This window comes from Eutrigla gurnardus (genome assembly GCF_963514095.1).
Source record: "Eutrigla gurnardus genome assembly, chromosome: 4".
NCBI classification, from domain to species: Eukaryota; Metazoa; Chordata; class Actinopteri; order Perciformes; family Triglidae; genus Eutrigla; species Eutrigla gurnardus.
In genome coordinates, this window is record NC_139918.1 from 1,723,101 (window position 1) to 1,736,556 (window position 13,456).

Below are 13,456 nucleotides of genomic sequence, written 5' to 3' on the forward strand. Positions count from 1 at the left end.
TGGGTCCTGCTCCTGTTCCTTTTATTTTTTAAGACATGTGCACAGATGTGATACAGTCAGTGAAAGCTTAATTAATAAACACAAAGTCTCGGCATCCGAAGGAGGAGATGCCTTGAACGGGAAGCAGACCGTGGTGGATTTCAATCACACACTGTTGCAACTTTAGAAAATTTTATCCAGGAAAAAAAAGACTTACAAACACGGACCAAAACGGCTCCATAATACGCACAAAAATCCAAAAGAAACTAAAGTTAAAAAAAATAAAATTATAATCTCTGCATGACATTTTGTTCAGTGAAATCCACAGACAAGACGGCTGCAGAAGTGGGGCGTCAGTTTATTTTGAAAAGTGCTGGGGACAATAACCATATACTGAGTTTGTTTTGAGGGGTGCTGGGTAGGCTGTTCCGTTAGTTTTGAATTTTGTTAACACTAGAGGTGACCCCGAATAGTCGTTGATTGGATTCAGAGGAGTCTCATTCACTGTTCATCAAATCATCGCAAAATGTGGTTATGAAAAAAAGACCGTACCATTCTGACTCCATAGGGGTACTCACTGCTGCTACATATAATGGCCGCGTTTCCCAGATTCGATCGTTCTTAAGGACTTAAGAAGGCTCTTAAGAAGGGTTCGGCTAAGAAGGAGCGCTAAGATACGGGTGTTTCCCAGACGCGTTCTTAACTGCCTTCTTAGGAGAACCTTAAGATCAAGCCAAAGATCTTCTTAAGAAGCTCTTAGTGGGAGCTGTCCACCGCGGTGGTGCTGAAACTGAATCAATGGATGCCAGGTAAATCGATCACCCACCTCTTTATCAGCGCATAAGTCACACCCAGCGCCCCGTGGTCCCCCCGACACAGGTGCAATTAGGCTACACATGTATCGGGTGCGGGTGGGTGTGTGGGGAGGGGGTTGTGTGTGTGCCAACAGGTGTATCCAAGAGGTAATCAAGCCCATTAGTGCATATATACCCCCGTGGATATAGGCACACACATGTGAGAATGGAAGAAAGCAGCAGCAAGCGAACCAAGCGGGCACCGGCGTTCACCGCGGAGGAGATGGGCGTAGTGCTTCCTACCGATCCAGCATGGATCCACCAGGGAGGGATTGTGGATTGGAACGAGGGTGCCATCCACCACACGGATCACCCGGGGGATCCCAGCCACTGCATGGAACCCTTGGTGGACCTGGCGGACCTCGTCTTGTGTGGTGGGCATCTTTATATGGGTCTGGGCATGACGCAGGAGAATCGGTGTCACAGCTGCCACACTCCGTGACACCGATGCCCTGCTGAGGCCGGTGCCGTCCCCCACCACCTCCAGGAAGCTCCCCACTGCGTAAAAACGCAGCGCAGCCAGGAGCTGCACCTCAGGGCTGAGGGCAAAGTTGCAGCGGGTTGCTCTCTGGATGTGTGGAGACAACAGAGTGATCAGCCGTTGGATCTCCGCACGGGGCAGCCGGTACTTTGTCTGGACAGCCCGGTCTGACAGCACGTCCAGTGGGGAGAAGTGCTGACGCACGTAAGCATTTATATAAACTGTCTGGCTTCGCGCACGGCGAGGCTGTTGGTTCGCAGCGAGAATGTGCTGTATTGCAGCCATGGTTTCTCACACGCGCGGACTTTGGCAACGCCTTTATATAGAGTAGCAGGTGGAGCCTCTCTGGATGAGGTTCAGCTGAGTTCAATTACATCTGTTTCCTTGATATCTGTGAAATGCCACAGGGTTGTTGATGTGTTTTTATGTGTAGTACTATAAACTCATATATGCAGATGTGTGTGGAAAACTTAAACGTGTAATTCAATGAAACGTTGTTTTTTTTTTTTTTTTTAGCGCATTACAACATTGAGCATTGTTTGTTTATTATTTCGAAAAGTGGAGAATATAAATTTCCATGACGCGGCTTGATCACTGAGCATTTGGTCGCTAAGAAGGCTGTTAAGAGTGGATCAGCTCGATCTTACGTTTCCTTCTTAGTGAAAGATCTTCTTAGGCTAAGAGCGACTCTGGGAAACACATCCTTCTTTCACAGCGTTCTTAAGAGCGCTCCTAAGAAGATCTGAGCACTTAAGAGCTTCTTAACGAATCTGGGAAACGCGGCCCTGGGAAACGCGGCCACTGTTGTTTATGGATTTTGGATTATTCAGTTCGTTAATTTGATGGCTTTTTCGTTATTTTTGAAATGTATTACTATTATGTAATCAAGTGTGTCTGTGTTTTCACCTGCTTTGGGAAATTAAACCGTTAAAGAACCACACAGTCGCTTTTTTGTGTCTTGGAGGTGCGTTCAAACGCCACAGGCTGCATTGTCGGCATGATGCCTTGACAGATTCACTTATTTACTTAAGCACGATAAGTTTTCTCGCTTTTGCTAATTTTTAATTCCTGTTTTAGGTTTGGCTTTAATATTTACAGTTTAATAAGTTGCATTGACGGTCAAGTTCAATCAGAGGACAGATGATCTGATAATATAAGATCCTGAGAGAAGAGCCTCCACTCCGCTGCAATTGGTTGTGACTTGAACCTGAGCATGAATTAAAGTTTTCTCAACTTGACTTTTACCTCTTAATTGTACATGCAGCACACACGAATATTTTTTAATGTAAGTATTTATTATTGAATTGTAGAATACTGTAGACTACAGTTCAAAAGTCCTGACCTAAATGAATAACGGTCGTATTAATTAATTATTCATAGGAGAACGCCTGGCCCGGGCGCTGCTGCTTCAGTTTCAGTTTCAGCACCACCGCAGTGGACAGCTCCCACTAAGAGCTTCTTAAGAAGCTTCTTTGGCTTGATCTTAAGGTTCTCCTAGTACAGACACACCAACTCCGGCAGCGACGGATATGGACGCAACGGACCGTCGAACGCACCGGCGAGTGGGCGGTTCTGTGTTCAAGTTGGATCAATTGGATAGACGTCCTGGGAAGTGGGCGGGACTTGAGTTTTGCTCTGCCGTTTCCAACATGGCGGCCGGGCCACAAACGATCTCATTTTACAGTTAAACTACATGCTAAAGCATGTTTCTGAAAACATTTGAGGCGGGAAATGTGTAGTGCAGTAACAGAATCTGGATTCATATTTGATCAACACTGCCTAGTTTGATAGTTTGAACGAAGTTTCTGGAGCTGGCGGCATTGCGTTGGACGGACGGCATTTGCATAAAGTTCAATCTATCGAACTTTATGCAAATTCACGTACGGCGACTGGGCCGCCAACTCGACGTGCTGTATCCATCATGCGGAGCTCCTGCTCTACATAGACAATGAATGGGATCCGTTGACTTGACGTCCGTTGCCGGAGTTGGTGTGTCTGTACCTTAATCCTGCTTCCGGCTTTGCTACAGTGCAGACGCTTTTCCTCTTTGCTCTCACCCCTGCCTGCGATTTTCTATTTCTATTTCTATTTGCTATCTGCTTCTCCTCAATAAGAAACAAAGAGCAGCAGCTCCTGGATATTTACAAAACCAGTGGAATTATATTTTCTTTGAGATAAAACGGGCATTTTTCAATATTTTTACGACTTCCTCAACGCTACGCGAGGAGACCTACCAAACAAGATAAGCCTGAGCCTGCTAAAGGTAATTAGCAGAAGATGCCTCCCTTCTCTACGGAAGATTACCATAAACTCCTACAGAGGATTTTACTGCTGGAAACAAAAATGAATCGGTTAGAAGTAAATGTAGAAGTGAATGGACTTTGTGGGAACAACACCACTCTAGTACTGACTCAAAACAGTGGACAGGAGCATGCTAGAACCCAGCTAAGTAGCAATAATGAAGCTATGAAGAAACGGGAGGATCCTGTACACGGTAATAAATCTACCAGCGATAATCCTCCCTGGAACACACTTGGTGCGAAGCCAAAGAGAAGACCATTTCCCCGTGACATGGGAGGACGGATATCTGGCAGGACCCAGCGCCCCGATATCTGTGATCTGACCGGCTGGCCTGCGTTACCATCTCCATCCAGGCACAGTGCCTCCTCAACCCCACTGCCTCGTAGGACACAGCAGCGGACAGCTGGGGAGAGGAGAGCTACCAAGAAACCTCCCCAGCAAACAACTGTTCAACTAAAGAACAGGTTTGCTCCACTGCTGCAGGACCATGGATCCCCCTCTGACTGCCTGGATAACCCCCCACCACCACGCAGCAGGGTAAGACCTGCTAACTTAAAGCCACAGAGAAAGCTAACGACAGGGCCTGAAAATCTGATTGTGGGCGACTTTTCTGTAAAAGATATGAAAAGCAGTAATAACATCAAAGTACTCTGCTTTCCGAAGGATACGGTGTCTGATTTGGAAAAAAGAATCCTGGAAATTGTGGCTGCACACCCAACTGTGAAAAATATCATTCTGCACATTGGATTTAATGACATTGAAAAACAACAATCAACAGAGTTGAGAGAGGACTTCAACAAACTCTTTGAAACAGTCAGCTCTGTGAATGCTGAGGTTTTCATCAGTGGCCCTCTGCCCCCGACCGGGAGAGGAGCGGAGACATTCAGTAGACTGTTCTGGCTCAACAAATGGCTCTCAACTGCATCTCTTGCTCGCCCAATGCATTTTATTGACAATTTCCGCTTTTTCTGGGACCGCAGGCATCTTTTTAAGACAAACGGACTTTGCCTAAATAAGCTAGGGGCAAAGCTATTCATCACCAACATGTCATACTGCCTGCGTCATCCATCTGTCGCCAAGGACAAGAGACGAGAGGAACCAACAAAGAGGGAAGACGAAACACAGATTATCAGAAACGTCGAAGGAGGACTGAATGTGGATCCCTCCCCCACCCCCCCCAAATCTCCATCCAGGTCTTCATCATTCTCCCTCCCTCCAATAAACCTTTCTCTCCCCTCCTCCCCCTTGGAGTTCCAAGAGCTACCCCCACCTACCCCCCGCCCTTCTCAGATTATCAACAACGTCGAAGAAGGACTGGATGTGGATCCCTCCCCCACCCCCCCCCAAATCTCCATCCAGGTCTTCATCATTCTCCCTCCCTCCAATAAACCTTTCTCTCCCCTCCTCCCCCTTGGAATTCCAGGAGCTACCCCCACCTACCCCCGCCCTACTCAGACCCCCTCTCCCAAGGCTGCAACTAAGTCACCAAAACCCAAGACCCCCTCTCCCAAGGCTGCAACGAAGTCACCAAATTCCAAGACCCCCTCTTCCAAAGCTGCAACTAAGTCACTAAAACCCAAGTCCCCCCCATCTTCCAAAGCTGCAACTAAGTCACTAAAAACCAAGACTCCCTCCTTCAAGACTCTTCCCTTATGGCCACCTCTTCCCTTTTGGCCACCCCCTCCCCACCCTGACAGCAGCCCTGAATATTACTGAGACAGAAAAGGGTTCAGCAGTAGACCGCATTATCAGCTGGACCCAAGGTCGCCTACATCAAAACATGGCACCTTCTGCATTCCTGTTGTGACTACTAAGAGAGTAAACATTGGGAAACTTGAACACACTGCTAACCTAAACAATCTCATTCCTGTTCTCTCAAAATCAAAGTCAACCTCAAAGCCTGTCAATAACACCATCAGGATGGGTCTGCTAAATGTAAGGTCTCTTAATAACAAATCATTTTTAGTCAATGATTTTATTACCACTTCTAAACTTGATTTTATGTTTTTAACTGAAACATGGCTAGAACAAAATAACAGTGCAAGCATTCTGATCGAGACAGCACCCCCCAACTATAATTTTATTGATTTTTGTAGATCTAGGAAAAGAGGTGGAGGGGTTGCTGCTATATTTAAAAATACATTTCAGGGGAAACAGATTTCACTTGGTGTTTTTCCATCATTCGAATATCTTTGTGCTGTGTTGAAATGCTCTCCCAGAGTTCTCCTGTTAATTATTTACAGGCCACCTAAATATTCGTCCAATTTTTTCGATGATTTTACTGAATTATTGTCTAGCATCTCCACTGATTTTGACTGCCTAGTTATAACTGGTGACTTTAATTTTCATATTGATGATTTGAATGACAAGGGTGCAAAAGAACTTTTTAATATTCTAGACACATTTGACCTTTCTCAACATGTGAAAGAGGCTACTCATTGTAAGGGACACACCCTGGACCTGATTATCACAAAAGGTCTCCATGTTTCTGATGTTTTTGTGACTGATCCTTCATTGTCTGATCACTTCTGTGTTTTCTTTAATATTTCTTTCATTCCTGACACACAAACAGAATCAAATAAGGTCAAAAAGCGGTACATCAATGAACATGCCAATGTACTCTTTAAAAATGCCATCTCCTCGCTACCACCTCTAAACCCATGTCATGCTGATGATCTTGTAAACATCTTTAATTCCAAAATTCTGAATGTCATAGATGTCATTGCACCTGCTACGGTTAAAACAATTTCTGGTAAGCAAAAGGCACCCTGGAGAAAAGCTGCTGTTGTGACAGCCCAGAGAAGAGAGTGCAGGAAGGCTGAACGAATCTGGCGGAGTACTAAACTTCATATTCACCATGACATCTATAAAGAGAGCCTCCGGGCCTACAATTTAGTCTTAAAAAGTGCGAGAGAAACATACTTCTCCAATATCATAAACAACAACACTAATAAAGTGAAAACCCTATTTGCAACTGTTGACAGACTGACCAACCCCCCAACACAAATACCAGCTAAACTGCACTCCACACAGAAATGCAATGAGTTTGCACTCTTTTATACTAATAAAATTGAAGGCATCAGACGAGCCATCAATATCTCAAACAAAAAAGTTGGATCACCACCCTGTTCAGGCAAAAGTAACACAGCAATGATGGCAAGCTTTAATGCCATAGACTCTAAAACTCTAGTGGAAACGGTGACAAATCTAAAATCATCCACCTGCTGCCTTGATGCTTTACCTACCAACTTTTTTAAGAATGTTTTTGACTGCCTATCAATAGACGTATTGCAAATAGTTAATAACTCCATTCAATCAGGCAATTTCCCAAAGGCCTTCAAAACTGCAGTCATTAAACCTCTTCTAAAAAAGCGGAGCCTAGATGCCTCTATTATCAACAACTACAGACCAATTTCAAATCTACCCTTCATAAGTAAAATAATTGAGAAAGTTGTCCTCCAACAACTAAATCACTTCCTGGCTTCAACTGGCTGCCACAACAACTTCCAGTCAGGATTTCGACCTTTTCATAGCACCGAGACGGCCCTTATTAAAGTTGTAAATGACATCCGTCTTAACACAGACTCTGGCAAAACTTCAATATTAATGCTATTAGACCTCAGTGCATTTGACACTGTCGACCACTCAATACTCTTGGACAGGTTGGAAAACTGGGTGGGGCTCTCAGGCACAGTCTTAAGCTGGTTCAAGTCATATCTACAAGATAGGAACTATTTTGTTTCCATTGGCGACTTTGTATCAGAACCTACCAATGTAACGTGTGGAGTCCCCCAAGGTTCAATCTTGGGGCCAACTTTATTCAACATCTACATGCTCCCACTAGGACAAATCATGCAAAATAATAACATTGACCACCATTGCTATGACCGACACCTTATCGTGGTGGAGGGGTTTGAGCACCTGAATGATCCTAGGAGCTATGTTGTCCGGGGCTTAATGCCCCTGGTAGGGTCTCCCAAGGCAAACAGGTCCTAGGTGACAGGTCAGACTAAGAGCGGTTCCAAAGCCCTTAATGAAGAAGCTAAAATCGAGGACGTTCACATCGCCCGGATTGGCGTCACCGGGGCCCCACCCTGGAGCCAGGCCCGGGGTTGGGGCTCGCAGGCGAGCGCCTGGTGGCCGGGTCTGTGCCCACGGGACCCGGCCGGGCACAGCCCGAAAGAGCAACGTGGGCCCGCCCTCCTGTAGGCCCACCACCCGCAGGAGGGTTCAGAAGGGGCCGGTGCGGTGGGATTTGGGTGGCTGTCCTGGGCGGGTGCCCCGGCGACCCAATCCCCGGACGGTGACTCTAACCATGGGGACATGGAATGTCACCTCACTGGGGGGTAAAGAGCCTGAGCTAGTGCGGGAGGTAGAGCGCTACCGGCTACAGGTAGTCGGGCTCACCTCCACGCACAGTCTGGGCTCTGGAACCCAACTCCTTGAGAGAGGCTGGACTCTCTTCTACTCTGGAGTTGCCCGCGGTGAAAGGCGCCGAGCTGGTGTGGGCTTGCTCATAGCCCCCCAGCTCGGCCGCCATGTGTTGGAGTTTTCCCCGGTGAACGAGAGGGTCATTTCCCTGCGCCTTCGGGTCGGGGATAGGTCTCTCACTGTTGTTTCGGCCTATGGGCCAAACGGCAGTGCAGAGTACCCGGCCTTCTTGGAGTCCTTGGGAGGGGTACTTGAGAGTGCTCCAACCGGGGACTCCATTGTTTTACTGGGGGACTTCAACGCTCACGTGGGCAACGACAGTGTTACCTGGAGGGGCGTGATTGGGAGGGACGGCCTCCCCGATCAGAACCCGAGTGGGGTTCTGTTATTGGACTTCTGTGCTGGTCACGGTTTGTCCATAACGAACACCATGTTCAAACATAAGGGTGTCCATCAGTGCACATGGCACCAGGACACCCTAGGCCGCAGGTCAATGATCGACTTCGTGGTTGTGTCATCTGACCTCCGGCCGTATGTTTTGGACACTCGGGTGAAGAGAGGGGCTGAGCTGTCAACTGATCACCAGCTGGTGGTGAGTTGGATCCGCTGGCAGGGGAGGAAGCTGGACAGACTTGGCAGACCTAAACGCGTTGTGAGGGTCTGCTGGGAACGTCTGGTGGAACCCTCTGTCAGGGAGGTCTTCAACTCCCACCTCCGGGAGAGCTTTGACCAGATCCCGAGGGAGGCTGGGGACATTGAGTCCGAATGGACCTTGTTCTCTGCCTCCATTGTTGACGCGGCTGTTCGAAGCTGTGGCCGTAAGGTCTCCGGTGCCTGTCGTGGTGGCAATCCCCGAACCCGGTGGTGGACACCGGAAGTAAGGGATGCTGTCAAGCTGAAGAAGGAGTCCTACCGAACCTGGTTGGCTCGGGGGACTCCCGAGGCAGCTGATGGGTACCGGCAGGCCAAGCGTGCTGCAGCACGGGCGGTCGCTGAAGCAAAAGTTCGGGTCTGGGAAGAGTTCGGGGAGGCCATGGAGGAGGACTATCGGTCGGCCTCGAGGAAATTCTGGCAAACCATCCGGCGCCTTAGGAAGGGGAAGCAGCCCTCCACCAACACTGTTTACGGTGGAGGTGGGGAGCTGCTGACTTCGACTGGGGATATCGTCGGGCGGTGGAAGGAATACTTCGAGGATCTCCTCAACCCCACTGACACGTCTCCCATTGGGGAAGCAGAGGCTGGAGACTCAGAGGTTCATCCACCCATTACACGGGCTGAAGTCACCGAGGTAGTTAAGAAGCTCCCCGGTGGCAAGGCACCGGGGGTGGATGAGATCCACCCTGAGTACCTCAAGTCTCTGGATGTTGTGGGGCTGTCTTGGTTGACACGTCTCTGCAACATCGCGTGGCAGTTGGGGACAGTGCCTCTGGACTGGCAGACCGGGGTGGTGGTCCCTCTATTCAAAAAGGGGGACCGGAGGGTGTGTTCCAACTATCGGGGGATCACACTTCTCAGCCTCCCCGGGAAAGTCTATTCCAGGGTGCTGGAGAGGAGAATTAGGCCGATAGTCGAACCTCGGATTCAGGAGGAACAATGCGGTTTTCGTCCTGGCCGTGGAACACTGGACCAGCTCTATACCCTCCGCAGGGTGCTTGAGGGTTCATGGGAGTTTGCCCAACCAGTCCACATGTGTTTTGTGGACTTGGAGAAGGCATTCGACTGTGTCCCTCGTGGCATTCTGTGGGAGGTACTTCGGGAGTACGGGGTCGGGGGCCCTCTGCTAAGGGCTGTTCGGTCCCTGTATGACCGGAGCAGGGCTGCCCTTTGTCACCGGTCCTGTTCATTATTTTTATGGACAGGATTTCTAGGCGCAGCCGTGGGCCGGAGGGGATCTGGTTCGGGAGCCATTGGATTTCATCCCTGCTTTTTGCGGACGATGTGGTCTTGTTGGCTCCTTCGAGCCAGGACCTCCAGCATGTCCTGGGGCGGTTTGCAGCCGAGTGTGAAGCAGCCGGGATGAGGATTAGCACCTCCAAATCTGAGGCCATGGTTCTCGACCGGAAAAAGGTGGCTTGCTCCCTCCAGGTCGGGGGGGAGTTCCTGCCTCAAGTGGAGGAGTTTAAGTATCTTGGGGTCTTGTTCACGAGTGAGGGAAGGATGGAACGCGAGATTGACAGGCGGATCGGTGCAGCGGCTGCAGTAATGCGGTCGCTGTATCGGTCCGTCGTGGTAAAGAGAGAGCTAAGCCGAAAGGCGAAGCTCTCGGTTTACCGGTCAATCTACGTTCCTACCCTCACCTATGGTCATGAACTTTGGGTCATGACCGAAAGAATAAGATCCCGGATACAAGCGGCCGAAATGAGCTTCCTCCGCAGGGTGGCGGGGCGCTCCCTTAGAGATAGGGTGAGGAGCTCCGTCACACGGGGGGAGCTCGGAGTAGAGCCGCTGCTCCTCCACATCGAGAGGAGCCAGTTGAGGTGGCTCGGGCATCTGCATCGGATGCCCCCTGGACGCCTCCCTCGGGAGGTGTTCCAGGCATGCCCCACCGGGAGGAGACCCCGAGGAAGACCCAGGACACGCTGGAGTGACTATGTCACCCGGCTGGCCTGGGAACGCCTTGGGGTCCTCCCGGAGGAGCTAGGGGAAGTGTCCGGGGAGAGGGAAGTCTGGGCGTCCCTGCTCAGGCAGCTGCCCCCGCGACCCGGTACTGGATAAGCGGAAGAAAATGGATGGATGGATGGACCATTGCTATGCCGATGACACCCAAATCTATGTAGCACTATCACCAAACGACTATCGCCCCATAGATCTTCTGTGCCAGTGCATTAAGCAAGTCAAAGACTGGATGTGCCAAAACTTCCTACAACTAAATGAGGACAAAACTGGGATAATTGTTTTTGGTGCTAAAAAAGAAAGGTTTAAAGTAATTCAACACCTTCACTCTCTGTCCCTGAAAACCTCAAACAAAGCCAGAAATCTTGGGGTTATTATAGATTCTGATTTACATTTCGACAGTCACTTTAAATCAGTAACAAAATCAGCCTACTATCACCTCAAAAATGTAGCAAGACTTAGAGGGCTCATGTCAGCTAAAGACTTAGAAAAACTTGTACATGCCTTTATTACTAGTAGGCTAGACTACTGTAATGGTCTCCTTGCAGGTCTTCCGAAAAAAACTGTCAGGCAGCTACAGCTTGTTCAGAACGCTGCTGCTAGAGTTCTTACAGAGACCAAAAAATGTGAGCACATTACACCAATTCTTAAATCCTTACATTGGCTCCCTGTATGTCAGAGGATTGATTTCAAAATCCTCCTGCTCACATATAAATCACTACATGGTCTAGGACCGAAGTATATCACTGATATGCTCCCACTACATAAGCCTTCTAGACCACTAAGATCTTCTGAGACCAATCTGTTAGTGATTCCCAGAGTAAACAACAATCACGGGAGAGCATCATTTAGTCACTATGCAACAAATGGCTGGAATAAACTTCCTAAAGATGTAAGACTTGCCCCAACTCTGACCACTTTTAAAACTAGACTGAAAACTGTTATGTTCACCATAGCTTTCTGCTAAATCTTTTAATGTCTGCACTGTTTTTAATTATTGCAAATATGTTTTTATTCTCTTTTCTTTCTGTAATGCATTTTTAAATTTTTTTATTATTTTCTTTTAATTCTTCTATTTTTTTTTCTTTTTTTTTCTTTTTCTTCTCACTTTGTTTTATGATGTGAAGCACTTTGAGTCTGCCTTGTGTATGAAATGTGCTATACAAATAAAGTTGCCTTGCCTTGCCTTGCCTTAAGGTAACTAACTATCAAACTAGGCAGTGTTGATCAAATATGAATCCAGATTCTGTTACTGCACTACACATTTCCCGCCTCAAATGTTTTCAGAAACATGCTTTAGCGTGTAGTTTAACTGTAAAATGAGATCGTTTGTGGCCCGGCTGCCATGTTGGACACGGCAGAGCGAAACTCAAGTCCCGTCCAACTTGAACACAGAACCGCCCACTCGCCGGTGCGTTCGACCGTCCGTTGCGTCTGTATCCGTCGCTGCCGGAGTTGGTGTGTCTTTACCTTCATGCGGAGCTCCTGCTCTACATAGACAATGAATGGGATCCGTTGACTTGACGTCTGCTGCCGGAGTTGGTGGCAGTGGCAGTTGGTGGCAGTGGTCATGACATGAAATTCAAATTGTCACTCAGTGCCTTTCTCCAATGCCAATGCCAAGGACTTCAACCTATCGACTCCCTCCTTCAGCTTTAGACTATCTTTAAGCATCCCAGGGTGGTACCTGTGCAGTGATTGGTGTTGAATGTTGTGCTTATGTGACAGATTATCATTGCACGCATTAAACACAATGCTGATCCCACACTCCCACATTAGCAAAAGGTATGAATGATTGGAAACAAATCTAGTCTAGTATGTTTTTATTTTTTGTTTTTTTTGTGTTGTTTTTGTTGAAATAATCTGTTTTATATTTTTTGCTTTATTTTTTACTTGTGTCAGATCAATGTGTAGAACTATTACAGCTAAGGTGACTGCTAAAATGATGATTCCACAAACTACTGATGTAACTTAAGAATTATTTCATGATGGTTTTGATGAATTGTGTAGAATTGATGTATTGATGTCTTACTTCACTTGATTACATTTTCTTGTGTATTTAGTGTTGTCCTATTAGGACAACATGGGGAATTGTAGAAGAAATTGTGTTACCTTATTTTCATCTCATCCTATTATTCCTTTCTCTTGTACTGATCAAATGTCCTGCTGCTCCTATTTGATTTTGGTTAACTTGTGTTATCCTGATTAGAAGAAGTCATTTAATCTTTTGAAAAGACCTTTTGGTCTTTCCCCCTTCGTGGGCCGACTCCGAGAAACTTCCTTATCTCACATTGATTGATCAGGGCCCAATGAATGGCCCCTGTTGTAACTTGAGCCCCTTTTAGACAGATGATTCCGCCGTAATGGATTTTATGGCAATGCTGTGAACTCCTTTCTCCACTGTCAGTGATTAAACCTTATCTGAACCAGCCACAGAATTGGACCTGAAGAGATTTTCTTCCACAGTAGTCTTTGTTTTTCTGGTAGCTGCAAGGAGAGGAGTGATTAATGAGCATCCATGGCAATCAGCTCAATGGGAGATAGAAGTCATTTTTTTTCAGCTAGAGCTCCGTTCAAGCCTTTTGTTATTTTATACAGACAGTGTGGAAACAGGGAGAGAGACATGCGGGAAACTGATCCCGGGCCGGGAGTCGAACCCGGAATCGCTGCGTCAAGGACATTGAGCCTCTGTACATGGGGCGGCTGCCCTAACCACTGCACAACTGGCCACCCCAGAAGTAATTTTAAGGTATTTACATGTCAAAACATCTTTTTTCATATTAGGGACCGTTCGATA